The 27,333-nt window shown below is 36.8% G+C and overlaps 1 long non-coding RNA gene across 1 annotated transcript; it reads right to left on the bottom strand.

Annotated features, from left to right (window-relative positions):
* Positions 1–1,362: 1,362 nt before the first annotated feature.
* LOC119715340 (uncharacterized) lies at positions 1,363–27,066 on the bottom strand. Its single transcript, XR_005262458.2, has 3 exons — positions 26,325–27,066; positions 9,212–9,341; positions 1,363–4,423 (listed from the first exon to the last, which is right to left on the bottom strand). It is a non-coding gene; the product is annotated as an uncharacterized lncRNA (long non-coding RNA).
* Between the last annotated feature and the right edge of the window lie 267 nt (positions 27,067–27,333).

Here is a 27,333-nt window from a genome sequence, read left to right as displayed (position 1 = left end):
AAGGCTCTAGTTATGTATAGGCTAATAAAGCGTAGAGGAACCTGCACAATTCAGACAGCAACAGACACAGGATAAAACTGATTTAATCTACCCCAAAACAACAGATTTTTTTTTTTTTTTTGGAGGCTTTCTCTAGATTTTGATTTAAGATGTACTGCTGATAACCTACAAGATGATCTGAATTACCCTCCTCTCCAAAAAGTACCAGATAAAGGAGGCTTTAGGAGTTATCATGTCTCTTAAATCTGTTATTTTCAGAGCCACCAGATGTTGATAACTTTGTCAGATTCATTACAGGGAAAAAAAAAAAAAAAGTCCCAAGTTTTACTAAGTTTTAATTCTACTAAAAAGAGTAGAGTGTTATTATCGAGTGTTGTTATTATTATTATTATTATTATTTTTTCACAGCTATAATGACCTAACAGTTTCTGATTTACTTAGAGATACTTGAGTTCACAGACCATTGACCGAATAGCCTGGAATAGCAACTCAGAAATTATGCTTTTTTATGTTGAACTGGTTTCCACATAATGGCATTCAGACACATTTGGAGGTGGAATACGGCCAGCTAGGGCCAGAAAGATATGTAAGGCAGAATTTACATGTAGTAAAAACATGAAAAATATTGAATTATTTAGTCAGTAAAAGAGAAATACTGAATGGGAACTGAATAAGATAATTGATACAATATAACACATAGGATAAAATAAAATAAAATAAAATAAAATAAAATAAAATAAAATAAAATAAAATAAAATAAAACAAAACAAAATAAAATAAAAATAAAATAAAATAGTTACTGTCATGTTCTGTCCCACAATATATTAAAAAAGCATAAAATCATAAAATAACAAAGATAAATATCCAGCAAATTATAAAAGATGCCTTTATACTCTCAGCAAATAGAGTCAGAAAATCATGAGAGAAAATATTTCAACTAGGTCTTAAAAAAAAGATGGATAATTTTATACCCAGTAATAACATTTGTAACTATGGTAGCTAAGATAACGATAAGGCTAATCAGATCTCTTGTTGTAAGATATACTCTGATAACATGCTGCAGCCAGGAATGAAATATTTGTATCCTGTATGAACTATAATGTAATAGAGCTGGTTACATGTCCTATGGAGGAAGTTTCTGCTAAAACAGTAGGTGAAGACAATATTAAAATCATTCCTTTGCACAGTGACTGTGATCTAGAATAATCAGTCTGAGTAGAGACATCTAAATTTAGTTATGGTTCCTAAACACATTAATGAAAATGACAGTGTAGATTATTTGTCCTTGAAAAAAATGCACTTGTTTACAAAATTGTTAAAAAAGGAATTGTTTTAATTTTAGTTTGTTTGACTTTTATTTCTTAAATTTAGTCTTTTACATAAAATCTGTAGAAAAACAGTAAAATGCAAAGTAGCTATGGGGAAGCCACATATAACAAGAAAGATTTCCTGCCTATGCACATTTTGTACCTTACACAAGCTGTAAAACCTTGGTTTCCCGGGATTTCTTATAAATATAGTGACAGCAATACTAGCATAAAAAATGCCATGTTGATAAGGTGTACAAATATTTAGAAACTAAACTGATACTGAAAGTGAGATTTACACACAATTTTTATTTGGTTAAATTATGTGTTAAGTTATATTCCAGAAATCTAGTTCATTTGTCCTTTTAATTGAGGTACTCTTTCAAGATGTCAAATTTATAACTATCCTTGTTATTAGATTTGTTTGTTTGTTTGTTTTCTCCTAGGGAAAACCACCAATGCCAACAACAAATTGCTTTTTTCTCTCACTGCTGTGAAAAAGCTGTTTTTACCACCTTTAGGGTAGAAGAGAAAAAGAGTGCTACCTATTTTTTACATTTCTGTAAAATCCAGTATCAGAGACCGTACACATATAATTATTTAGAAAATGCTTGGTACCATTCTCTGATGCATTTAACACTGGTCTTGATATGCTATTGCACTGCAGAATAACAAAAGCTAGCGCTTTATCAAAGCTTTTGACAAAATATGCGTCTCCCTCCTTTTACAAGGAGAGAAAAGCACACAGTAGTGAAATGATTTGCCAAATAACCTGACAGCCCAATGGTAGAAATATGCACAGAGATCAGATCTTTTGAGTCCCATTCCTCTGGGATACTCACCTAAAGGGTCTTCTCTGCTCAGAAGATGATGTTGTCAGATAATTGTTGCTATTGGAAATAGAATTTCAAGCACATGTTGCATCTAAACATTTGTAAAGAAACATGATATTTTTATTGCATTGCACTTCAGTAGCAATAGGTTTACAAGGGAATGGGTATAATTATCAGTGGAGAAAAGCTTGAATTAAGTCTCTAGATGCAATTTCATTGTCTGTAAAGAAAGTGAAAGTGGAACAGTCATTTTGGTGACTGTATAAAAGTCATTGCTTTGCAAAGTCAGTAGTTAATGCTTGTAAATATTCTACATGTATGTCACCTATACAAAATGTGTGGAAAACAGTGAGTCAGACTAGGACTTTTCCTTTGAAAAGAGAGATGTGAGGAACGGAATATATGTGCAAAGCATACCACTTTTTCTTAGTAGCCCCATAAATATGGATCTATTTAAAACTGTGGGGAGAAAGCTTAGCCCCAACCAGCTTCAACTCAGGCTTACATGCCATATACTGAGCACCCTGGGACGGAAATGTTTCCGTGGGAGGATCTGTTCTACTTCTGAAATAAGATTCATACCTACAAAACATTTTCTATTTTCACCTTGGGGGACAGTTCTGCTTCTTGCATATACACACACAAATCATTTGGCAATAGATAAATTTACATGAAAATATGTAGTTGCTGCCCATGCAACTCCACCTACATTTTGTGTGACTTCTGATCACAGTAGGATCACAGTGTTACCAAATGTAACATTCTGAGCATTTCTACACCAGCTAAATATAATATCGCAAATTGATGTAGCCAGACACAGGTAGCCAGACACAGGGAAAGCAAAAACTCACAAATCTATCAAAATATAAATTTGCTTTTTATGAGAGAAAAACTTTCACATCAGAGAGAAAACAATCTAAAATTCTAAATGGATGAGATAGAGGAATCTACAAAAAGGTGCTTGATGCTATGCTAGTTTTATGTTATGTCCTAAAATATTTTGTCTGTCCTCCTAATGCTTCTCTAAAAGACAGGAGTCACAGTTAGGTCCTGTATCACACCTTCTAGTCCTGTGTGGGTGTTTTATATACTTTAGAGCATCTAAAAAGACATCAGACACCTGAATTACTTCTCAGATTTCCCTACAGTTAGAATATAAGGAGAATAAATAAATAAATAAATAAATAAATAAAAATCTATCTACTTTTAATGTGGAACTCAGAAAGTAATGCTGCATCTAAATTGCTTGGTAAGTGTCTCTGTGGCAGGCTGGGAAGCCCTGGTCACCTTATCATTCAAGTCAGAGACCTGGTAGGAGTGCAGAGTGGCTGCTTTCCAGCCTGTACAACTGAATTCCTTTTCCCTAAAAGCAATTGTTCACATTTTCAAAGGAATATATGACTAAATTTAAACTCTTACCAGGAAAGGTTTGTGCAAAATGTCTTTTTAGTTTATACTAAGAATGTGGAAACTAAAATAGACTTCATAATCCAGTCTGATTTTTAAGAAAACTGTAAGAAAAAAGGTGAGCAATAAGACTTGCCTGTGTGTAACGTGCATGAAATTGATATTCATTATCCCAGACTGTCTGTTGCACAAAAAGATGCTGATCTACTATGTGTCAGGACATAATATAGAGAATGGAAGATTGCTTGTGCTTTCCTCTTCATGGCTGCTTTCTCTATACTTTCAATCAGATTTTCTGGAAACAACTTAAACAGTGATAAAAGTATAGCACAAATTTCTCTTTCATTTCAGAGTATTACAATAACAGATTGCAATTCCACACTTTATCAGCAGTCAAGTATAAGCACCTAAAGCTTGGTAGCATGAAAGTGTTGCAAGGTATGTGAACATTAAACTGAATAAAATATATAACATGATCTAAACAAAGGAAGTTAATATTTTAACTGTAGCATAAATCTTACAAAATCATTAATTTCAAGTTGTTTAGATAAACAACAAACCAGTATATTTATCATCACACAATTTGAAAACAAATAACAATTTACATAAATTAAATGAAGACAATTATATTTCCTGCAAAGGTTAAGTGATGGATTTACCATATAAGGCTAAAATGTATCAAGAAATAGTAAATTAAATGTTAATAATTCCAATTCATGAAGTGCTAACATTTATCATAGTTTTCTAGTGCAGGTAATCTTGAATCCCAACAGAAAATTGTGCTTATTCGTCTTCATTGATCAGTAAATCCAGATTTATGCCAACCAAAATCTTCATCAAATCAAAGAACATAACAATCCAACAGAGTGAAACTGTCTGTAAGATAGGTTTATAAACAATTACTGAATCACTTAAATGCTAGTTATATTAAAAAGCTACCTTCTTACATATTGATGCTAAACAGTTAATTTTTTTTTTTTCATTTATTCCATATGTGGACATAAAATGTTATAGGAAAATAATAAATAATAAACAAACAAAAGAAAATCCTAACACCTAAGCATATGCTTAAAATTAAACTCCTTCTAATTTATAATAGTGAAATTCTCTGATGGTATAAGCACAGATAATGTGTAATTGTCATCTTGATTTACAATCAATTTTTATGTTATTCTAGCAAAACAATAAAAAAAAAATTATCATTGTACCCTATAAATCACAGTTATTTTAGGCTTCTTTCTCTGTGAAAGGCTGTGCCTTGTGGACTACAAAAAATGATTCATTATCCAAAAAACTATTCTTGGCATATATTAAGAGTTAGGACAAGAACTATGTTAAATTAGTCGAATGAATTTTATGGTCTCAGTAATAAGGCAAGCTAAAGAATAATTCTGTTTTGCAAAAAAATTGAAATATTTAACACTTTTATACTTCTACGCTAAAAAAAAAAAGAAAAAAAAATTGAAAGAAAAAAGTGCCCAAATGTGTATTTTTAAAGAAGGTACTTCCATCAGTTGATCTTCACCTTCCGTTCAGTTCCCTCTCTCCCAACCCTGGTTTCCATCTCCTTCTCATCATTTTGTCATGAATTAATGAAAATCATGGGATCTAAAAATCTCATTATAAAACTTTTTATATGGTATTTTTCCCCCCAGATATTACGGCTCAGATTATTTATTACTCAGATAGTTTATTTCTTTATTTCATAAAGAAATGTCTTTATTTCATAAAGAAATAACCAGAGAAATAATCAGAAAATTTTCTGATTTGTGTTTAGACCTTTGTCTTGTTAAACTAAATAAACCAGGCAAACAGTAGAAAGATTTCTAAGGAAAGTTAGGCTACAGGAAGAGAAATTCTTTGTTACTGAAACCTTTGATTGGATGAAATTTTCAATTCTTTTGAAAGTTCGTAGTAGCTCATCTTACAGTCTAAATAAAATTTCAGATTTCATTCAGGAGAATATTGCACATCTCATTCTTCTCTTTTTCCTGCAGGGGTTAAAAACTTGAGACATACCAACTATTTTATCTACCTAAATTCTTAAACATTATAGCAAGTGGGACTTGTATAGAATTACAGCAATCAGAAGGGAAAATGAGCTATTGCAGTCCATCCCAATACCTTTGGATAATGTGCACACAGACTGTTTCTTGGTGGTTACCCAGAAGTTTTGGTCTGACCTCACCAGTTTTTTTCTGACAATATAACATGCAAATCCCATAATTTGCTTCTGAATTGAAACTGAATTCCTTCTGTAAGAAATAAATAGTTGATGTGGTACCAGTGTCCCAAGGTTCCCTCAGAAAGGTTATATAGAATTTTCAGCTTATCTAATGTAATTCAAAGTTCATTTGATTTTTTTTTTTTTTTTCCTGTACTAATATCCAAGTTTAGCAGCAAGAAATCCTTTTAATCAAGATGCTTCCTGAGCTATTTATGCAGCAAGAGTTAATAAGCTATTTCTTGTTTTCTGCATATGGAAATTCTGAAGCATATATTATCATGGCTCAGCTTTTCCTTTGAAATTGCAGAAGCTTGTTTTTGTTTATGATCTGTCTCAAGTCTGTATAACAGACTGTCCAGGCCGTACAACAGTTTGTTCTCCAGTCTGTTTAGATGATGCAGTGTTATCTGCAGTTGTTTGTTTATTTGTATTTCATTTTTAGGAGAGTCTGGTATGGCACCAGACAGCTTAGTCCTGATAAAACCATCTTATTAGAGCTTGACATTCCAGCCTGAGTTTCTCCTTGTGCTTTCATATTCTTTGTTCCATAGAAAACTAAAGTAAGCCAGGCCCAGCCATAACAATACTTTAGTGTTGTGTATACGTTTCTTATTATTTACAAGCTTGTTATTTTAGAAAACTGTTATAGGTAATATCTTTAAGATGTTAGATATTTCCTCTGACATTTCACTTGTAATATAAAAGGGTCTTTGTTTTATGTTTAAAACCAAATATTTTTTAACCATTAACAATTATAATACTATTAATCAAGTTTATAAACTGCTGTCTTTAAAAGATTTTAGGGACAATAAAATATTTTTCTTTCAGGCTTTTTTTAGATTCCATCTTTTCTTATTGTTTGTTCAAGGAGAATATTTAGACTGGGGAGAAGGAGTCTAAAAAACAAACAAACAAACAAACAAACAGAAATCTCAAAACTTTATCTAAAAAAGCCTCATAGCAAGTTCAAATATTTGAGAAATTATGGTAATATCCTACTAGACAGTAAATTAGTCATCTAAACCTGGTGAAATTTACCCTGAGGTACTTAGACTTCAATCTGGTAAAGCAATAAAAATGTTAGTGGGGTTTCATCCAAGATTTGTGCAGGATGGATAAAGTTCCACATGACTAGAAGTGTAAAACCACAAAGCTTACCTATAAAAAGGAATAGGCAGGGTATTACAGGACTATCATCATACTTTCAAACTCAGAAAATAACTAGGATAGACTGTCTGTTGGTAAGCATACAGAAGATAGCAAGAGGCTAAGTAACAGTCAACATCGATCTGTCAAAAACAAATTATATCATTCCAAAGAAACTTCGATCTGTAGTAAGGGAGAAAAAGATTTGTTGTCATATAATGCAATGTAAGTAATGTATGTGATATTGTGACACATGTTCTCACCACAAAAGGAGTGAAAATTAATCTAGAAAAAAATATTTGAGTTGAATATTCAATTAGATGAAGATCTATGCTGAAAATATAGATATCATGATCGTGTCAAAATAGAAAGTTGTGTCAAGTGTTGGTCCACAGATGTCTGGTCTGAACCTGGCACTATTTAATATTTTCATTAATTATCTGGACAGTGAAAGAGAAGCAATGTTCATTAAATTTACAGATGATACCAAACTCAGAGCAGATGCAAGTATATTGAAGCATAGGATTAGAATTTAAAATGATTTACAAATGGAGAAAATAGCATAAAGTAAACAGAATACAATTCAAAATGGGACAAGAGCAAAATATTACTTTTAAATAGATATAAATAACCAGAATTACAACAGTGAGATCAACGAGTTAGACAGCAGTGCCGCTGAAAAATATTGAAGTACTGTCTCCAAGCTATCCAGCTATCACTTCTCCTCCTTTACCTTCTCTCCAGAAAAAGAGAAAAAGATTATGATGTATTATATGAAACCAGTAAACAGCAACACAAATAAATAGTACTCTTAAAAATGTAAGTCATGAGGACAGACTAAAAAAAATTAGAAAAGGTCTTGCTACTAGAAGACTTGGATAAATTTCTAATGGGAATCTAAAATGTCCAGAGGTTTTCTTTAGGTGATTAAGACCATCCAAAAGTTAAGAAAAGATTGGGTATTGTCATTATTCACTGGATGTTCACACAGAGATCCAAGCACTCCAGTTGAAGCTCTTTACAGTATCCAAGATGCAAGAAGAGACTGCCTGAAATGATACAGGAGCTTTGAAACAACAGTATTCTTCCTTCATAGTGGCTGGAGGCCAACACACACTGTACAATGTATTGAAAGGCAATAGACGTCTGTGTGGGGGCAACTCACTCCAACTCCAAAAATGACTTAGCTGCAGAAAGCAGGCAACTAAATGTCAATGTCCAAGTGATAATTATAGTCATTGCAGGTCTAAGGTTTAGTTGCACACCACGGGCATCTAGCAATGATTTACTCTATGGTATTGTGCCTGCCCCCCAGCAGCCCCTCCGGAAAATCATGTCACTTGTTGGCCTTATGTCTTAACTTGCAGTCACATCTGCATGTCTCAGGTATGATAGGGCATCTCAAAGGACCATTAGAACATAAACACATTCTCAACTGAAAAGCTCTCCAGGCAAAGTTAGACTTCATTCAGTGACCTCCAGATACTATTTCAGGAAAGCAGTTTTCTCACTGGTGTTGTGTCATATATGTCAGTCCCATCTGGATCTTTCAGACACACTAGGTACCACAGATGACAATAGGCATGGGTGGGCAGCTAAATCAAGCCCTATATTTCCAGTGGCTCTTATGGGATCACAATACTCTGAATATGTCTAAACACAGCATTTCAACTGTGTGTTTCACAAACCTGACAAACACATTTAGATAATTTAGGGTTAAACACTATGTGACGAATTCAATTCTGATGTGATCAAAAGATCCCATTCGGTTACCTCATCAGGGCTGAGCTAATATATAAGAAAAGAAGAATCTCGAGAAATTTGAGATATAAAATTTTTTCAATCACAAAATGTAGGAAATATTGCTAAAAAAGGTTATTTTCCTTGTCCCTATGACAAGGACAGGAAGTATTGTTCCTAAATGATAGAAAAGGAGATTTAGTTTAGACATGACAAAAAACTTTTGATCTGTAAAGGTGTTTAAGCACTACAACAGATTACCATGGAATACTATGGAATTTCTATCAGTGGAAGTTTCTGAAAACAAGTTAGAGAAATAGCTACCATGAATCTTTTAAATCTAGTTTATCCTGTCTTAAGGACAAACTATTAGACTCTCAAACTGCTTTTCGATCTGCTTCTATAATCTTGAAGTATAATTAGTATCATTTCTCTTCCTTCTTTTATGTTTCGGTCTTGATATTGTTGACATTTAAATTATCATCATTTAGGTTTTGTGCTACCATTGTAACTAAACTATGACAGGTCATACCTCTTATCACTATACTTACGGGATGGTCACAGTCAAACAAATAGCACTTCACAACTCTGTACTCTTTTCACAGTTTGACAGCAGTAGAAAACATGTTGGGTGAGAGGTGCAAGGGGCAGGTCTTCTACATTTCACAACAGCAATTACACCTGGACAGAGGTTTTAAAACCGTGTAAAAAAAGAAATAACAAAAGTTAAGTATATGGGGAAAAAATAAAAAGAAAAAAAAAGGAAAGACATTGTCAAGACAGACCTAACTTAGGTTTTCTTGAAGGCTAATGTCTGAGTGTGAAAAACTGCAAAAATATATCTTGAATGGGTCAATTGGATCAATTCATAGAAACACAACAGGAAAGGTGTGAATATAATGTTATTCTGAAAGCTGTAATCATAAGAGACTTGAATAATAGGAACACACAGTAAAAAAAAAAAAAAAAAAAAAAGGAAAGCACAAAAAGAATTTCCAGTTTAAATTATGTTTACAAGTATTTATACTAATAAAGTGCCCAAACTGGGAAAATTGTTAGCTCTTACTGCCTCAGTTCTTGTCTAATGATGTCCCATCATATTTCTTCTTTTCATTGGGATTACACAGATTTTAGAAGTCTATAACACCAATGTTTTCCACAGCATGTGAGGGGCATATTTCTGCACATGGAAAATTGACAAGATGTTACAATTTTGCCCTTGGATGTTAGCACCAGATTATTACAGGGATTTGTTCCACTGTCTGCCAGAGTATAGTGAGGCAGACATCTGGTTACTCTGTTTGATTTGGAGGATCAATCTATTCTTATATGTATTAGACAGCATATTTAGGATACTAGGTATGTTTTTTCAACACACCACGAAAGTTAAATTCACACAACAAACAATAGCTGCACTTTGGGCCAAATTCTGTGTTCCTTATGTGTTCTTGCTATTTTCTGCATTAATCTTTGATTGCCAGACATCATTTATCACTGTTTTCCTGTGATCAGTTTTTCTTATTATTATCTCTTCTCTGTCACATCCTCACATCTTTCCTTCTAAGCCTTCTGGGGTTCCTCATACAGGGTCCTTATGAGGACCACAAATCTTTTCTGAGTGTCTTGACTTGATATTTTCATTTCCTCAAATGAAATATTCAACATTGTCTTCTGGACTGAGTCTGACAAGTGGTCTACCCTAGAAAAAAAATGGCCGAAATACTAGCTGAGATCCTGGACATCACTGACAAGCATGAGCTGGTAACTTCTAAATAAATAAATAAATAAATAAATTCCTGGACTGAGTATAAAAAGATCACAGTTTGTTATAACTTGTGTGTTACACAGATAACGACTGAAAACAAGGCTCCATCTTATATGACTCTGTAAATATCACTTTTGGAAAGAGATATTCCTACACTTCACTTAAGATTTCAGAGTATATGCAAACTTTTGTAGAACTTGCACCTCCTTGCGAAAGATGGTCTTAAACATCCAGTTTGGGATTGTATTTTTGCATTAGTATCACTGTTTGTGACTAATTTGTCATCCTTTATGCCAAAGGTCAGCATGGTCTGCACGAGCCCACTGTTGCTTGTTCAAACCTGTAGCTGTTCATTTCTTTTCTTTACATAATCATTTCCTACCTCTAAAGCAAAATCCTTTCTGAACCAGCAGCTTTACAGTCTGTCTCTGTCTCTTACAAGTATTTGCTAAACTGTAGCTGCTAAGGAATGTAGACTCACTGAGCTGAGCATCTGCCAGGAGCTATTTGGCATACAGTCAGGATGAGACTGCTACAGAGGCAACATCAATAGACAGACCAACTTCTGTGGTAAATGTGCAGCCATTGCGTTATTTATAAACTGTGTCTCTCTATGTGAATTTTACATGCAATCTGGCCAGTAAAAGTAAAGAGAGGCTTTTCCCTATTGTCTGACTCTTTGTTGAGATTCTTTCTCCAGCAGATCTTGGCAGATGTTCCCACTGACTTTGTTGTAACTACCATGCCTGTGTCTTCCTGTGCAGATAAAAGGGAAAACTTCAATGCACTGGCCTCTAAGGACACTATATAGTACTCCAGTTAAATACAAAGGTAGTCCTTGTCTCTGGATAAGCACAGTGCAAGATGCTGTAAAGTATTTCCAGCAAGTTTACAGTGTTAGTGAATACACCTTTTTGTTATGCTGCTTTCAGAATAGAAAAGATGATTGAAAGATTGAGTTTAAAATGTACATTGAAATTCTGTGGTTGAATTCAACCACTTTTACTCATGATTAATAAAAAATAGACATTTATTCTAATATCAGTCTTCATCTGCAAAGTCTAACTTTCCACAAGCCAAAATACTTGAGAAATATTTCCCTTCTGTAATCAAGGTGGCTAGTCTTTGGGATTTCATTTGAATATTTCTCCAGCACATGAAAATATCTAGAAATATCTCTGTTTTCAGATGGTCTAGGAAAAAATATATCAATTTAACATATAAAATATTGAATATAAATTCTGTTGTAGAAAGACAGCAGTAATTACTTGAGTATTATTTCTACCCCAGGTCTGGTTACTTAGCAAAGGAATCTCTATAGTAATATTTTTCTAAGCTTTCATTTCTCTACTTGAAACATCCAAATTGGACTAAGCATTTTGCAATCAGCTCTTTCCCTTGAAAAGCAGAACACAAGAGTAAGCAGTCATGAGGTACCTGTCATCTTTTTCTTCATGTGGGAGCAAGAGAATTAAAAAAAAAAAAAAAAAAAAAAAAAAAAGGAAGAAAACTGAAAGAGAGGGCTTTATTATTTCCTACAAATTGTACACAGATGTTAATTTGTATCTCAGCATGATTCGGCTGAATTGGAATCCATGAGAATATCTAGGTTCCTTTCTGGAACTCTTCTGGAAGGTTAGTGATATTTCTTATTGAAAGTTTAGACAACGTGCTAGATCTGAGGAAAGTTACCTGAATCTGCACACTAAAATGTCAGCAAAATAGATGTTAAATACTAAAAGGTATTGCTGCATCCATCAGTCAAGGCTATAATTTGACATTAAGAAACAATAAACCAGCATGATGCCCCAGTATTCTCAAATCAACTCTTGACCCATAACACAGTTCTGAAACACCACTTAGGTACAGCCCACTTAGGAACATATGTCCTCTTTCCCCATCTGCTCAGCTTTTCACCACTCCATCCAATGTTTATGTGTCTAAATGTATGATTGGATTTTCCATGCAGAGTAGCATATCAGTACCTCAAACCTCCTACTCATTTTTTTTTTCTCTCCAAATACAGTTATTTTCTAGTAAAAACTCCAAGTTTTTAAGATCTGAAAGTCTGTTCATTATGCCTTAATGCTTACAAGTCTGAGCCTTCAAAGATTAGAGCCTTCAGAGATACTGGTTTGTTGGAACACTGCCAGCCATACAAATTCTAGACCTAAACCTACCTAGCGGGGGGTAGGGTTCATTCTGGTAATAGGAGGTAATGAAGTCCTGTATATTTGTACAAGTCTCCAAATAAGCCCATAAATGACTAGAAAATACAGTATTTTATTTCCTCACATATTTTTTTAATGAATTGATGGTGCAAAAAGACAATGAAGGATGGCCTATGAAAGCAACTGTAATCATTCCTGAAGAAACCTCAAGCTAAAATCTGTACATGAAAAGGAATCTATTTTTCTCCTTATAAGAAGATACATAGACACATTTCCTATTTGAGTCTTGTTATTAAAGCTTATTAAATGAAAATCCTTTTCAAAAATAGAGAAGTTGAGATAGAAGTATCAACAAAGATAAAGACCAAGTAAAACAAAGTTTTAATTTGACCCTGCACGACAGGATCTTAAAGAAAATAAAGTACTTTAAATTGTCCATCTCTTTACACTAAATTCCAGGTTGAACTTGCAAAAATGAAAACCTAAACACACAATTAATTGTCCCAGGTTCCATCTGAATAAATTGTGTAGGGCAGGAAGGAAGATTTGGAGCACGGCAATAAAGTATGTTATAAAACAGAGAAGTGAACTAGAGTAAAAATGCAGCCACAGGTGCATGTCGGTGAAAAGATTAAATACTGCAAAGATGCTGGAGATGACTCTTCCTTTTACCAACTGATGTGATTCTGGTACTTTCAGGATAATTCCAGGCACTCAAAAGATGGCTGTGGAGGGCAATCACAAATGGCAAAGATGGAAAGAACAGTTCAAAGTAGCTCCCCACATTTCCTGAAATAGATACAGACTACCGTGGTCCTGAGCAAGAAAGAGCTGCTGTCACAATTCTGAGGGGGGGGAAGGAGTCCTGGCCTGTGGCTAGCTATGCCAAAGACAGGGAAAACTGGAAGGGAAAGATAAGAGGAGAGCAGATGTTTGACACTCAGTACCAGAGAGGAAACCTCTACTGTGGCTGTTGAAATGAAGAGATCCCCTGTGAGAACCATGTCTCAGAAAGCAGCTGCCAAGTCAAATAGCCATTAAATCTCAGCAGAAACAAACATCATCACACTATGCTGTGCCTCTTTAGTAGACCCAACAGCAGTTCACACTGGGCTAGTATCAATTGTACCATACTAAGCCTGGACAAAAACACAGGTCAGAGTGACAAAAGCATGCACTTTTAATTTAGCAGTTTGAAATGAAAATAAAAATGTACTAGAGAAAAAAAAATAAATCTGTGAATTATACTTGTATTCTTTGTTATGGGTAGTGCCTCACTACTATGCCCTGATGTAAACCCTATGTCCATATTGGTCTGAGAAGCACTTAGATAACACTGGATTTTTACTAGTGCAACGTATGTATTCCAGTTTGGGATAACACGGATTCTTGCCACCCCATGTTCCATCTCTGTTGCTCCTGAATACCCATACAAGATGATATGAAATGAATTCTTAGACCTAGTTATTCTTTGTGTGTAGAGAAATCCTGTTAGGAATCTAGGTAAATGAGAAATACACCAAATTTGATTCCACATAAGGCACCTGTTATATCTTTGCCTGGGGAACAGAAAAATGCTACAGCTACCTGAAAGCACACAGGAAGTAGGAAGACAACTGACTACTGCATCAGTTCAGTTGATATCTAGAAAAATAAAAGGAGCTCTATAAATGTAGACAATTTCCTTTTCTGTGCCAGAACAGAGAAGTTAAAAATAAGTGAAAGCTGAAAAAGAAGCTTCAGATTTTGGACTGTTTAGACGGGCAAGAAAAAAAAGGAAGGCAGCTGTAATGGCAAAGAAGGAAGATGTGCTGCTGGTACTATGGCATACTCTGGTGTCTTCAAAGATTGTTCAGCTCAGACATACAAAATACATTGAACAAACACAAAAATCTGAATCCTGTGAAGAAAAAAAAAAAAAAAAAAAAAGGAAAAATTAGAAAATCTACCCTTTCCCCCCCCTTAATAATGCAGGATTTTCAGACTGCCTATCTGTATTGGTCAGGTTTCTTTTGTCTAGTACCTCCACATATTTAATCATGTAGAAAGCCAAGGTAGGGTCCTACTGGTGACAATTCTGCAATACTGTTGCAGACAATCCCTCCTTCTTGGCTGGCTAATATTATACTGGGTAATCAACACACCTAAGTGGAGGCACTAAATTTCCTTTCTCCAGCAGGATAGAGAAAGGAGTTGAAGCATAATTCTTAAAATGTCATTACCATGATGGTGGACAACCACAGCAGATGGCTTGATGGCTTTATTCTTGCTGACTTCTGATAAGCTGTCCTAGTTGTATAAAAAGATCTAGGGTTGAGAAATGAAATAGAACTTGATGTGATGTTTGGGCAGAAAGAAAGTAGAAGGACTAACAACTCTGTGATTAATAGATTTGAGGGAAACAGGCCTTGGGGTAAGAGACAGTGGAATAGGTGAAACAATAATAATAAGAGTATAGAAATGGTGTTTTCTTTGGGACAGGAAAAAGGAACTGATGAATTACTGAAGAAGGACAGGAATAAATTGACAGACCTGTGAGAAAAGAGACATAATGAAGAATTCAGAGATATCCTTTGGGTGTGTACTATGCTGAGGGCAAATCATATATTGCTGATTGTGGCAACACATATTATAAGGAGCCAATGCAATACTTGGTTTGAATAAAAAAGACATACTCTGGGTAAGAAATCACATGAATAGCATATAGTATGAAAGTAAGCATAATTAGGTAAATAACTAAGTGCAAAACAAGAGCAAGCAAGGAAAATTGATCCAACAAAGTATAGTTTCAAATTCTGACTGCAAAGATTAGATGATAAAACTATCACAGCATGTATGATAATAAATCATTTGTTGAACCTAAGCCTAAGGCTGTTATATGTTAATCTAATGAATTTAAAAGTAAGATTTACTGAACATATTTATGAATTTATAAAATGTAGTTAATGGTATCAGATGTGTGAGAAGAGACTTAGGGATCCCAGCTTGTTCAGAGAATGGACAAAATTGGGGAGAGTTAGCAGCAGCCCTCCCTTAGCTGTGAGGAAGTTAATGAAGAGGACAGAACCAGGCTCTTCAGAGCCGTGAAATGTGAGAGTGCAAAAGAGAATGGGCATAAGTAGAAGCAAAAGGAGTTTTCAGACCATATGTAAGGGAAAGATTTTCATGATGAGGACAGCCAAATGAAGAAATAAGTTGTCCAGAAAGGTTGTGCTTCTGTCTCTGGAGATCTTTAAGACCCTACTAGGCAAAGTCCTGAGTAACCTGGTCTGATTTCAGAGCTGACCCATCTTTGAGCAGGAAGCTGGAGAAAATGATTTCCTGAGGTTCCTTCCAAACTCAGTTATCACATGATCCCATTAAATTTTGAGTGTCATCATGCGGCACTTGCAGGGCAAGCAGGTGGTCAGGCCCAGTCAGCATGGGTTTATGAAAGGCAGGTCCTGCTTGACGAACCTGAACTCCTGTGACAAAGTGACACACTGGGTGGATGAGGGAAAGGCTGTGGATGGGGTCTACCTTGACTTCAGTAAGGCTTTTGACACTGTTCCCCACAACATTCTCCTCAAGAAACTGGCTGGTCTTGGCTTGGACTGGCGTATGCTTCATTGGGTTAAAAACTGGCTGGATAGCCGGGCCCAAAGAGTCATGGTGAATGGAGTCAAATCCAGTTGGAGGCCGGTCACTAGTGGCGTTCCCCAGGGCTCAATGCTGGGGCCAGTCCTCTTTAATATCTTTATCAATGATCTGGATGAGGGCATCGAGTGCACCCTCAGTAAGTTTGCAGATTACACCAAGTTAGATGCGTGTGTCGATATGCTCGAGGGTAGGAAGGCTCTGCAGGAGGATCTGGATGGGCTGAGGCCAACTGTATGAAGTTCAACAAGGCCAAGTGCCGGGTCCTGCACCTGGGGTGCAACAACCCCAAGCAGAGCTACAGACTGGGAGATGAGTGGCTAGAAAGCTGCCTGGCAGAGAAGGAGCTGGGAGTATTGGTTGATAGTCGGCTGAATATGAGCCAGCAGTGTGCTCAGGTGGCCAAGAAGGCCAACAGCATCCTGGCTTGTATAAGAAGCAGTGTGGCCAGCAGGTCTAGGGAAGTGATTGTCCCCCTGTACTTGGCTCTGATGAGGCCGCACCTCGAGTACTGTGTTCAGTTTTGGGCCCCTCTCTACAAGAAGGACATCGAGGTTCTTGAGTGAGTCCAGAGAAGGGCAACAAAGCTGGTGAGGATTCTGGAGAACAAGTCTTACGAGGAGTGGCTGAAGGAGCTGGGTTTGTTCAGCCTGGAGAAGAGGAGGCTCAGGGGTGACTTTATTGCTCTCTATACGTATATTAAAGTAGGCTGTAGTGAGGTGGGGATTGGTCTATTCTCCCATGTGCCTGTGACAGGACGAGGGGGAATGGGCTAAAGTTGTGCCAGGGGTGTTTTAAGTTGGATATTAGGAATAAATTCTGTACTGAGAGGGTTGTTAGGCACTGGAATGGGCTGCCCAGGGAAGTGGTGGAGTCACCATCCCTGGAGGTCTTTAAAAGACATTTAGATGTTGAACTTCATGATAAGATTTAGTGGAGGACTAGTTAGTGTTAGGTCAGAGGTTGGACTCGATGATCTTAAGGTCTCTTCCAACCTAGACAATTTTGTGATTCTGTAAAAGAGTTTTATATCAGTGTGCAATTGTTGCCTTCTGTCTACTTAGGAAAAATGCTAATGCTCTCTTTATAATATCCTGAGGGTATGTGGCTATGTGTACCTTCCCCTCTCAAGTGTGTGTTTGCATGAGGCACACTACTTGGTAATTTTTAGGACATGAAAGGACATAAAAAGGAAAGAAAGTCAATCAAATATTTTTAGTGAACCTGTATGTACCATAGAGCAATAACAATGGAAGTGAAGAAAGGTCAAAATGGATTAAAAAGGAAAAGTTAATAAAAGTAGAATGTAGCTCCAGATTTATAAAATGTTCCACATTCATGTAAAGAACACACAAGATTACAGAATTAAATTGGCATGCACTGCAGTAGTACCAATGTTAATATCTTAGCAATCTCTCACCAAAACTGTAAATCTGTAAGACATTGAAAAGCATGAAGGGGTTCTAAAGGACACTAAGTTAGTAAACAGAAATTTTCTGTTTTCCTGTACATGAACATCTAAAATTCAACTAAGACGCAGAGGAGAAGAACCAATATGATTTCAGCAAGTTGACAACTTGTATTTTGCATGATATAAATTTCAGAAAATGTGAAAAGGAGTAACAATTTCAGACAATGATTGTGTCATATCACCAAGAGTTCGTGCCATGAATAAAACATAGGTATTTCATGCACATAATAACTGCAAAGTGGACAGAAATATTCCAAATCAGCTATAGGCCTACCAAGATGATTTTCTGATATTGATATTTTTTCTTCTGTATGGATGCATTATAAGCTAAGTCAGTAAGTACTCTCAGACTGTGCAACAGCTCTTTAGGAGCCATTAGAGCATATTGAACTAATGACCCATGGATAATCAAAGTGTCTCATTCACTTAATGATGGAGCCTTCATTCTAGTTCCTATGAATATATTATATTTGCTTTCCTTTTTGGTAATAAAGAGTAGGCATTAATTATGTCTCAATTGCTGTAAAAATCCTATTGAGCTACCTGCATTATTAAAGTATTGATTCTTTTTATTTTGATTGTTCTGGAAGGTTTTCATAAAATCAAAAGCATTATTATTATTATTTTTCTTGTATTTTATTGGTTAAGAATAGAACCTATTGCTTGGTATACCTCAGTATTAAATGTTTACGTTCTAACTGGTATCACATTTCACGGACATCATTGTTAATGAATTAGCAATCTTGTACCCTGAATTTAAGGCCAAATAGAGTCTTGTCAATGGAAATGTCAGAAAAATAGACATGTTGCCTTCAAATATTGACCTTTAAAAACTTTTGTCATTAATAAAATATCTAAGGGAGGTTGCTCAATGGAGTGTTGAGCATTATTGGTGGAACACCTTATAATAATCAACCACACTCTTCTTCTGTATCCTTACTAAAGCTAAACAAGGCCAGAGCTTTCTAAATGATACAAACACATCAAATATAAATAAATAAATAAAATTACCATGCCAAACAGTGTGCAAGCTGAAGGAAAACAAACAAACAAAAAATGCCAGGGGCAAAGGTGGGATGAAATAAAGTTAATAGATGGACAGTGGATTTAAGACTATTTCTAGATTACATGGAAGACTTATTGCAAAATCAAGAATTCTGAATCTCAAATCCAGTGTGTTGCCCAAGCAACCAGCTTTTTGCTGGCTAGACAACTGAAATCCTTGAATCTATGACTCTATGAAACATAACGTTAAGTGATACTATTACACCTTCCCCCCCCCCCTTTTTTTTTCCCCACTGCTTCCTGGTGGAAGAATGATAAAAGAAAAGAACAACCAGTAAGCAACTAAGGCTATTTAGAGCCATTACCTTTGAATGTGAGCATTAAAAACAAAACACTATTAGGACAATGAAGACCACGTGAAACAACACCAATTCTGAATCTTAGAATTTGTTAATTTATCTGTTTAATTATAGTCAGTATCTACCACACTCAGAATCTTTACGGGCAAAAAGCAGGCACATCTTACATACATATAAAAGCAACAGTTTATGTTAATGTAACTGAAACCTTAACATTCTAACCATAATCCAGACATAATTGTTATACAAAAAGAAATAATAAAGCAGTTAAAATTGTTATACATGCACATCCTTTCTGCTTCTTTTTTTTTTTTTTTCCTCTGGTGTTATGATCACCCTCGCTCTGCTTTTGGGGGTCAGTGTTTTATTTCTTGGGAGGGAGAAGGAAGGGGGGGCATTGTTAAAGTGAGTTGTCAGCACCTAGAGTTCTTCACTGGAAGGAATATGTTCATGTTGATGATTTCTTCTTCACTCTGGGATTCTTTTTGTTTGCTAAATTGCTTTTATACTTTTGTTCTGTAGTTGTTGATCTGCAACTCCAAATTTACTGTATATGCTACTCTTCACATATGTGTATATACTATTTCTTTCTTATTATTTCTATCCCTAAAACCAGACTGCCCGGGTCTGCGTTCATTTAATATACCATGGGTGAGTTGTGGGGTCTCCAGTCCCCATTCTGGTGTCCCATTACTTATCATCCCCTCACTATCCCTATGCCACACTCATTGTTCCTACTTTTCAAGGCTTTTCATGCCATACCAGAATTGCATTTCTCTATATTACATTACCTTAGAACCATAAATATTGCATACTGCATAGAAAACTGCCTGATTCTATGATCTGTATAAAACTATAGCTTTATCATACACAGACAATAAAAATAAAACAAATTAGCTCTAGATACCTAGTCAGTTAGAGAAACTGCTGTGACAGCTAAACCAAGTGACATAAATCTGCAGACTGGAAAAGACAAGTTCAAGCAGAGCAGGCATGACAAGACTCAGTCTTGCAAACTCACTGTGAAGCTTGTAGCCTGATACTAATAATGGCAATGCTGTAATGTAGGACTTAAAGCTTTTATATTATTATTATTTTTTTTATATTATTATTTTATATCACATGTACTGTGGTATAAGGTAAAAGATGTTTGTTCATTGCTCCCTGGTCCCTGCAATATCAAGACACAAGGGTCCAAGGTAAAGACTGGAATGAAGAGTCTGAACATTGAATTTCCTGTATTTTGTAGGCTTTAGTCAGAGCTTATCTCTGCCTATTATTACCAGGATTTATTTAATAACAGTTAATGGTGGAAAAGTAATAAAGGCACTGTATAGTGCATATTCAGTGACCTAATCGTTTTGAAAATAAACCTTTATTCTGGAGTTTTAAGGGGCAGTCTGCAATCATAGAATCAGAGAATGGTTTGGATTGGAAGGGACCTTAAAGGTACCACCTAATTACAACCCCCTGCCATGCCACCTCCCACCAGACCAATTTGCTCAAAGGCCCCATCCATCCCAGTCATGAACACTTACAGGCATGGAGAAATCTACAACTTCTTGGGACAACCTCTTCCAGTGGCCTACCACCCTCCGAGCAAGTAATTTCTTCCTAATATCCAATCTAAATCTACCCTTCTTTAGTTTAAAATCATTATACCTTGTCCTATTGCTACACTCCCTGACAAAGAGTCCCTCTTCTGCTTTCCCGTAGGACCCCTTTAGGTACTGGAATGCAACTATAAGATCTCCCCAAAGGTTGTTCTCCAAGATGAACAACCTCTCTCAGCCTCTCTTCATAGGAGAGGTGCTTCAGCCCTTCAATCATCTTCATGGCCCTCCTCTGGACTAGCTTTAGTAGGTCCATGTCCTTCATGTGCTGATGGCCCCAGAGCTGAACATAGTACTCCAGGTGGGGCTTCCTGAGAGCAGAGCAGAGGGAGAGAATTCACAGAATCACAGAACTGTAGGGGTTGGAAGGGACCTTGAAAGACCATCGGGTCCAACCCCCCCGCCAAAGCAGGTTCCTAAGAGCAGGCTGCCCAAGTAGGCGTCCAGACTGGCCTTGAATATCTCCAGAGAAGGAAACTCCACAACCTCCCTGGGCAGCCTGTTCCAGTGCTCCGTCACCCTCACCATGAAGAAGTTCTTTCACATGTCAGTGCGGAACTTCCTGTGCTCTAACTTGCAGCCATTGCCCCTTATCCTATCCCCACAAACCACTGAGAAGAGGTTGGCTACATCCTTCTGTCCCCCAGCCCTCAGATATTTATATACACTGAGGAGATCCCCTCTCAGTCTTCCCTTCTCCAGGCTGAACAGACCCACGTCTCTCAGCCTTTCCTCACAGGGAAGATGCTCCAGGCCCCGTATCATCTTTGTGGCCCTCCGCTGGACTCTTTCCAGGAGATCCCTGTCTTTTTTGTACCGGGGAGACCAGAACTGGACACAGTACTCCAGGTGAGGCCTGACCAGGGCAGAGTAGAGGGGGAGGATCACCTCCCTTGACCTGCTGGCCATGCCCCTTTCAATGCATGCCAGGATCCCATTAGCCCTCTTGGCCACAAGGGCACAGTGCTGACTCATGGTCAACCTGTCATCCACCAGGATCCCCAGGTCCTTCTCCTCAGACCTCCTCTCCAGCAGGTCGTCCCCCAGCCTGTATGGTTACTTTGGGTTGTTCCTTCCCAGGTGCAGGACTCTACACTTGCTCTTGTTAAACCTCGTTTGGTTTCTTCCTGCCCATCTCTCCGGCCAGTCCAGGTCTCGCTGAATGGCAGCACAGCTGTCTGGCATGTCAGCCACTCCTCCCAGCTTTGTGTCATCAGCATACTTGCTGAGGGCAGACACTATTCCTTCATCAAGGTCGTTGATGAAGATGTTGAACAAGACTGGACCCAGCACTGACCCCTGAGGAACACTGCTAGTCACAGGCCTCCAGCCAGATTGTGCTCCTCTGATCACCACCCTCTGACTTTGGCCAGTCAGCCAGTTCTCAACTCACCTTGCTGTCCACTCATCTATCCCACACTTTCTCAGCTTTACTAGTAGGATGTCATGGGAGACAGTATTGAAAGCCTTCAAATTGCCTCCCTTGACCTGCTAGCCATGTTTCTTTTGATACAACCAAGGATACAGTTGGTTTTCTGGGCTGCAAGCACACATTACTGGCTCTATGTGAAGTTTCTTGTCATCCAACACCCTCAAGTTCTTCTCATCAGGGTTGCTCTAATGCATTCTCCATACAGCCTGTATTTGTGCTTGGGATTACCCTGGCCCAGGTGCACGACCTTGCACTTGACTTTGTTGAACTTCATGATGTTCACACAGGCTCACCTCTTAAACCTGTCCAGGTCCTTCTGGAGTGCACCCCTCATCCAGCATATCGACAGCACTGTAATGGTACATTACTACTACACTTACAATAAAATATTGCTGTCAAATAACTGGGTAATAAATATTCCTTCCCAAGCCCTCCACTAAGTGCATATGATAAAGTTCCTGCATGACTCTATGAACTCTTCTGCTTCCTTACATTATCCACATATATTAGATGGAAGGTAATCCCATTTTATAATGGCAGATGACAAGTTGTGATGCTTCTTTGCAGATATTTTTCTACAAATAGACCTTCATCTTGCCACACCTACAATTTAACAGCATTTAACACTACAAAGCTTATCTGTTTACCCAGGCTTTCTCTGAGGAGACTGTATAAAATGAGACCCATAATAACTGCCTATGGAAAATGAATGTGGTTTCCTCAATAAGTGCAGTATGTCTTATTCCTCTTCTGTCTTCCTATAGGGACTATATAGGCATTGCAAGACACCTGAGGTAACTTAAGTTGCTATCTAAAGAAATTGGCAAGGTTTTGGCAAAACAATGTTTACATGGAGTTGCATAAAAACAAAACAAAAAAAAACAACCAACAAACAAAAACCTGCATCTTTTCTGCCTGTCTATTATTAATTTTCTGATCTTTATCAGTGACTCAATACTTATTTTAATACTTCTTAAAATTAACAAAATTGCCTACTGAACAACAATCCATTTCAAAGCACAGTAAAAGAGCACCTTTTATCCTACAGTCTGTCATCCTTATTTTAGCAGTCATTTTACATGAGAAAATGTTTCTAAGCATGACTCTCTTACCTAATATTCATGATACTTCCCTGAAAAAGAAGAGACCTTGATTCTAGTCCCAGATCCAAAATTACATGTTTGCTATTTTGAACAGCTACTGGAGGAGGAAGAACCAATAAGAGCTGGAACAGAATTCAAACTGAAGTACACTGGGATGTGCTGCCAGGAGCATGTGCATGGTCAGTCAGCAATGAACTTACAGAAAGTATGTGTCAGAGGCTGATGGTCATAATTTCAGATGATTACCTGGAAGTCAGTGGATGTGATTTTTAGACCAAACTTGCTCTTAGTCATGCAATATTGAACAGCTTCAAAAGGTGGAGATAACATATCCCTCAGGATCACTATCTTCCCATACCATCTGCATATAAACACATACACTATTTTTTTTATTGCAGTTCTCACAGGCTGCTAGTTATTATATTAAACATGAATACTTATTGTATGTGTTCCAAGTTGTTGCAGATAGAAGATAAGAAGTCAAACAAGTTCCTGTGGAGGTCCCTTGCATGATGCTATATTGTGATAAAATTGTTTCATTGGGATACTCAAACTCTTCATTATTATTATTACTATTTACCCTTAGACTTAAAAAGAAAAACAACAAAGAACTATGCATGAATAATATTGTAGTTAATAGGAATTTTGCAGAAAAATACTGTATTTTCTCTTTCCTTTTACATGGAGAGGAGAAAGTTCCATATAATTGTGTTTGTGGAACCACGGTTTCTTGTGTGGAAAACTAGAGCTGGATTGAGCCTTACAAGTATTTGTTCTTCCCAAAGCCCCCAAAATAATGATACTGTTACCTTACCCATACTCTTTAAATGAAAATTACTAATCTCTTTGCCTAAAAGAAAGAGCTTGTAGCTTATTTATTTCAGCCTAGTTATTTTAGAACTACAGCGTTTCAAAGGGGAAATCATTTTAACTGAAAAAAGAACACAGATTCCCTGCAAAAAGATTTTCTATTTGCCAGCTGTGCAGACTACTACAACAAGTGTCTAAACCTGAAAAAATAAAATATTGTACCGCATTTCAGAGCTTTTATACTGTGATTGTAAAATATCTGGGAGGTTTGCCAGACTCAGTCAAAAGAAGAACACAGCATTTTCTCATCACTAATAACAATGACCTGAAGTCACGTTGAAGATTGTAAGGTCAATTTCCCTCTTAAATCGAAAAAAGAAAATAGGAGAACAGATGTGGGTAGTTGCTTCTGTATTTATAAATTGCATGACAGCTGGGTTAGGCTATATGATCTCCAGTTTCTATGCATTTAAGGCGTTTTTTATTGAATCATTCATGGCAATCAGATAAAAGCGTTAAAGTGAATTTTTCAGGTATTATATAAGAGAGTTCAAAGAATTGTCTAGGTTGGAAGAGACCTCAAGATCATCGAGTCCAACCTCTGACCTAACACTAACAGTCCTCCACTAAACCATATCCCTAAGCTCTACATCTAAACATCTTTTAAAGACCTCCAGGGATGGTAACTTCACCACTTCCCTGGGCAGCCCATTCCAATACCTAACAAACCTCTTGGTAAGTAAGTTCTTCCTAATATCCAAACTGAAACACCCCTGGAGCAACTGTAGCCCATTCCCCCTCGTCCTGTCACCAGGCAAGTGGGAGAACTAACCCCCACCTTGCTACAGCCTCCTTTAATGTACGTATAGAGAGCAATAAAGTCACCCCTAAGCCTCCTCTTCTCCAGGCTGTACAAACCCAGCTCCTTCAGCTGCTTCTCGTAAGACTTGTAAAGTTTAAGTAGCCAATTTTATTGCATATATTTAAAATTGAACATTTCTCTTCATTAAGTATGTTTAAACAATTTTACCAGGTAGAATGCAGATTTCAAGGAGAATTTTCTGGGTTTGAATTATTAGTTCAAAATTCACACAGCATATAGGAATGTGATCATGAAATTAGTAAATTTTAAGCAGATATGTAAATTCCATGTAGCTGTGTGAAAGATAATCCTAATCAAAATCACCTACTACCAGATATTTTTTTTAAAGTTTACAACTGTAACAACCACAGATGTGTAACCAACATCCTCATAATATTTATTCCATCATTTTAGCAGTGTATAATTCTATAAATTTTTACATGTAACAGGATTTCTGTTACTCTACTTCATATACTAAATTGACCATTTTATCAGATACATCATTTCTAGTTACTGACTCATTGCTTCTATATGCTGACACAAGACACGCACAGACTACACACCAGTATTTTTGGGTACTTTTTTTTTTCCATTAAAATGCCAGCCATCTGCTTGTGGATGTCAGCATCCAGACAACTCTTTTGTTTAAATCCCAGCATTTTCTTTGCCATCCCTTATTGGGTGAAACATGTAAATTGCATTTCTACTTTTTTTTTTTTTCCTTCTTCTTTACAGTGTGCAATTCATTTCACCTAATCTGCACCTTTTAACATCAGACATAGTAACCTACCGTGCCTAGATCTATGAGACGAAAAAGGAGCCTCATGAGAGCAGTTTATCTGAAACATCTTAAATGTCTATCACAGGATGAGAAATCTTTGAAGATGCCTTCTGGCTCCTTGACATAAGATGAGAGTAGGTGAATAGTTGGACTTAAAGGATTAACTTCTAACACTTACATCACAGCACCGAGCAAGAGCTTAGAAGAGAGGTCTCAATTAACTAAAACTGGGAGCTAGACCATTTTCTAATCTTCAGTGAACACAGCCAAACATTTGATCCATAGTCGTTTCTCTAGCCTATATCATGCGTACTTCAATTATTTCAGAAAAATAATTAGTGAACAGTATGAAATACTTTTAATATTTGCCAGATAGCAAAGGAATAGTTTGGTGGCCATCCAGAAAGGGTAAAGAGAAAAGTAAGGAAAGTAGAATGAATCAGTTTTAGTACACAACATCCTCTCCCGCCAGAGTTTTAGAAAAATTGGCAAGATATGTTGAAGCAGACCTCAAGCAGCTTAAACTTGTGCAATCAGCCTTTACAGAGCAGATTGTCCTAAGTCTCTCTGACCTTGGAAATGTTACAAGGGTCACATTTACACATAGGTGACCTTCTTCTGAATGATAATTGAAATGCTTACACAAGAAAATATACCTTTTTGTTTTCACAGTAGTCTGCATATCAGTCCTCATCTTTTTTTGAATTCCACTTCAGTAATGAGTGTGTAGTTGTTATGTACCATGCAAGGAAAGAACTTCCTTGCCACGGACAGACCAAAGTTCTGAGTTCCAGCTCACCACACAAAGCCCTTGAACCCACCAAGTGTGATAGCTGTGCTCTCCTGCTCCTCCTCAGCAGCTGCAACCTCTATAGAAGTTAGAAGGCAATAAGCAATCCTGGTCTTACTAAGGAACCCAAGACCATTTCCTCATACTGCAGCCCCCATCAGCCTCCCAGTTGTGCTGCATCAGCTCATCATTCCTGTTAGAGCCTCTAGGGACTACAATAAATAGTAAGCATTAAGAAATATGGCAAAGTCTAACAGTGTCCTTGCATCACTCATTACCATAATGACAAACTTGCAGCAAAACAGCCAAGGATTTACACTGATCATTTTTCCCTTCTCCTGCTAGCAGAGGAAGAATTCACATGACTCTGTGCTTGATCTTGACATCTCCTCCTTCTCTATATAGATATTCCATTCTTGCTAACAGGTATGGTTTTGTTGGATGAATAAAAATGGGGATTTAAACACAGAAGTAGCTATTTTTCTGACGTGCCTTCCTACTGCAAGTTTATATATAAAATCTAGTTTTGATGAACAGAGGAAGAACTGTTGAAATTTCATCTGATCTCAGCTGGCAGAGACACTGAAGAGAAACTGACATTTTCACACTCTGCTCCTAATTCACTGCAAGACCATGCTGTCCATTAGCTATTGATTTTATACACATCTGCTGCAGATTATAAATAGTGACTCATGATGCCTGGATTCCTACTCTTCTAATATGCAGTTAATACTAGAATTACCTTAAGATTAAGTGCACCTGAAGTAGTGCTATCAGGTAGAACTGCTTCCAAACAATAAGGTATTTTGTTGAAACTTGTCTTCTGTGCTGAATCTATGCTTACTGGAAACAAAGCAACAAAGAAGGTTTATGGA

This window comes from Anas platyrhynchos, chromosome 1 (assembly GCF_047663525.1).
Source record: "Anas platyrhynchos isolate ZD024472 breed Pekin duck chromosome 1, IASCAAS_PekinDuck_T2T, whole genome shotgun sequence".
NCBI lineage: Eukaryota > Metazoa > Chordata > Aves > Anseriformes > Anatidae > Anas > Anas platyrhynchos.
This window is presented reverse-complemented; position numbering and strand designations above follow the sequence as displayed.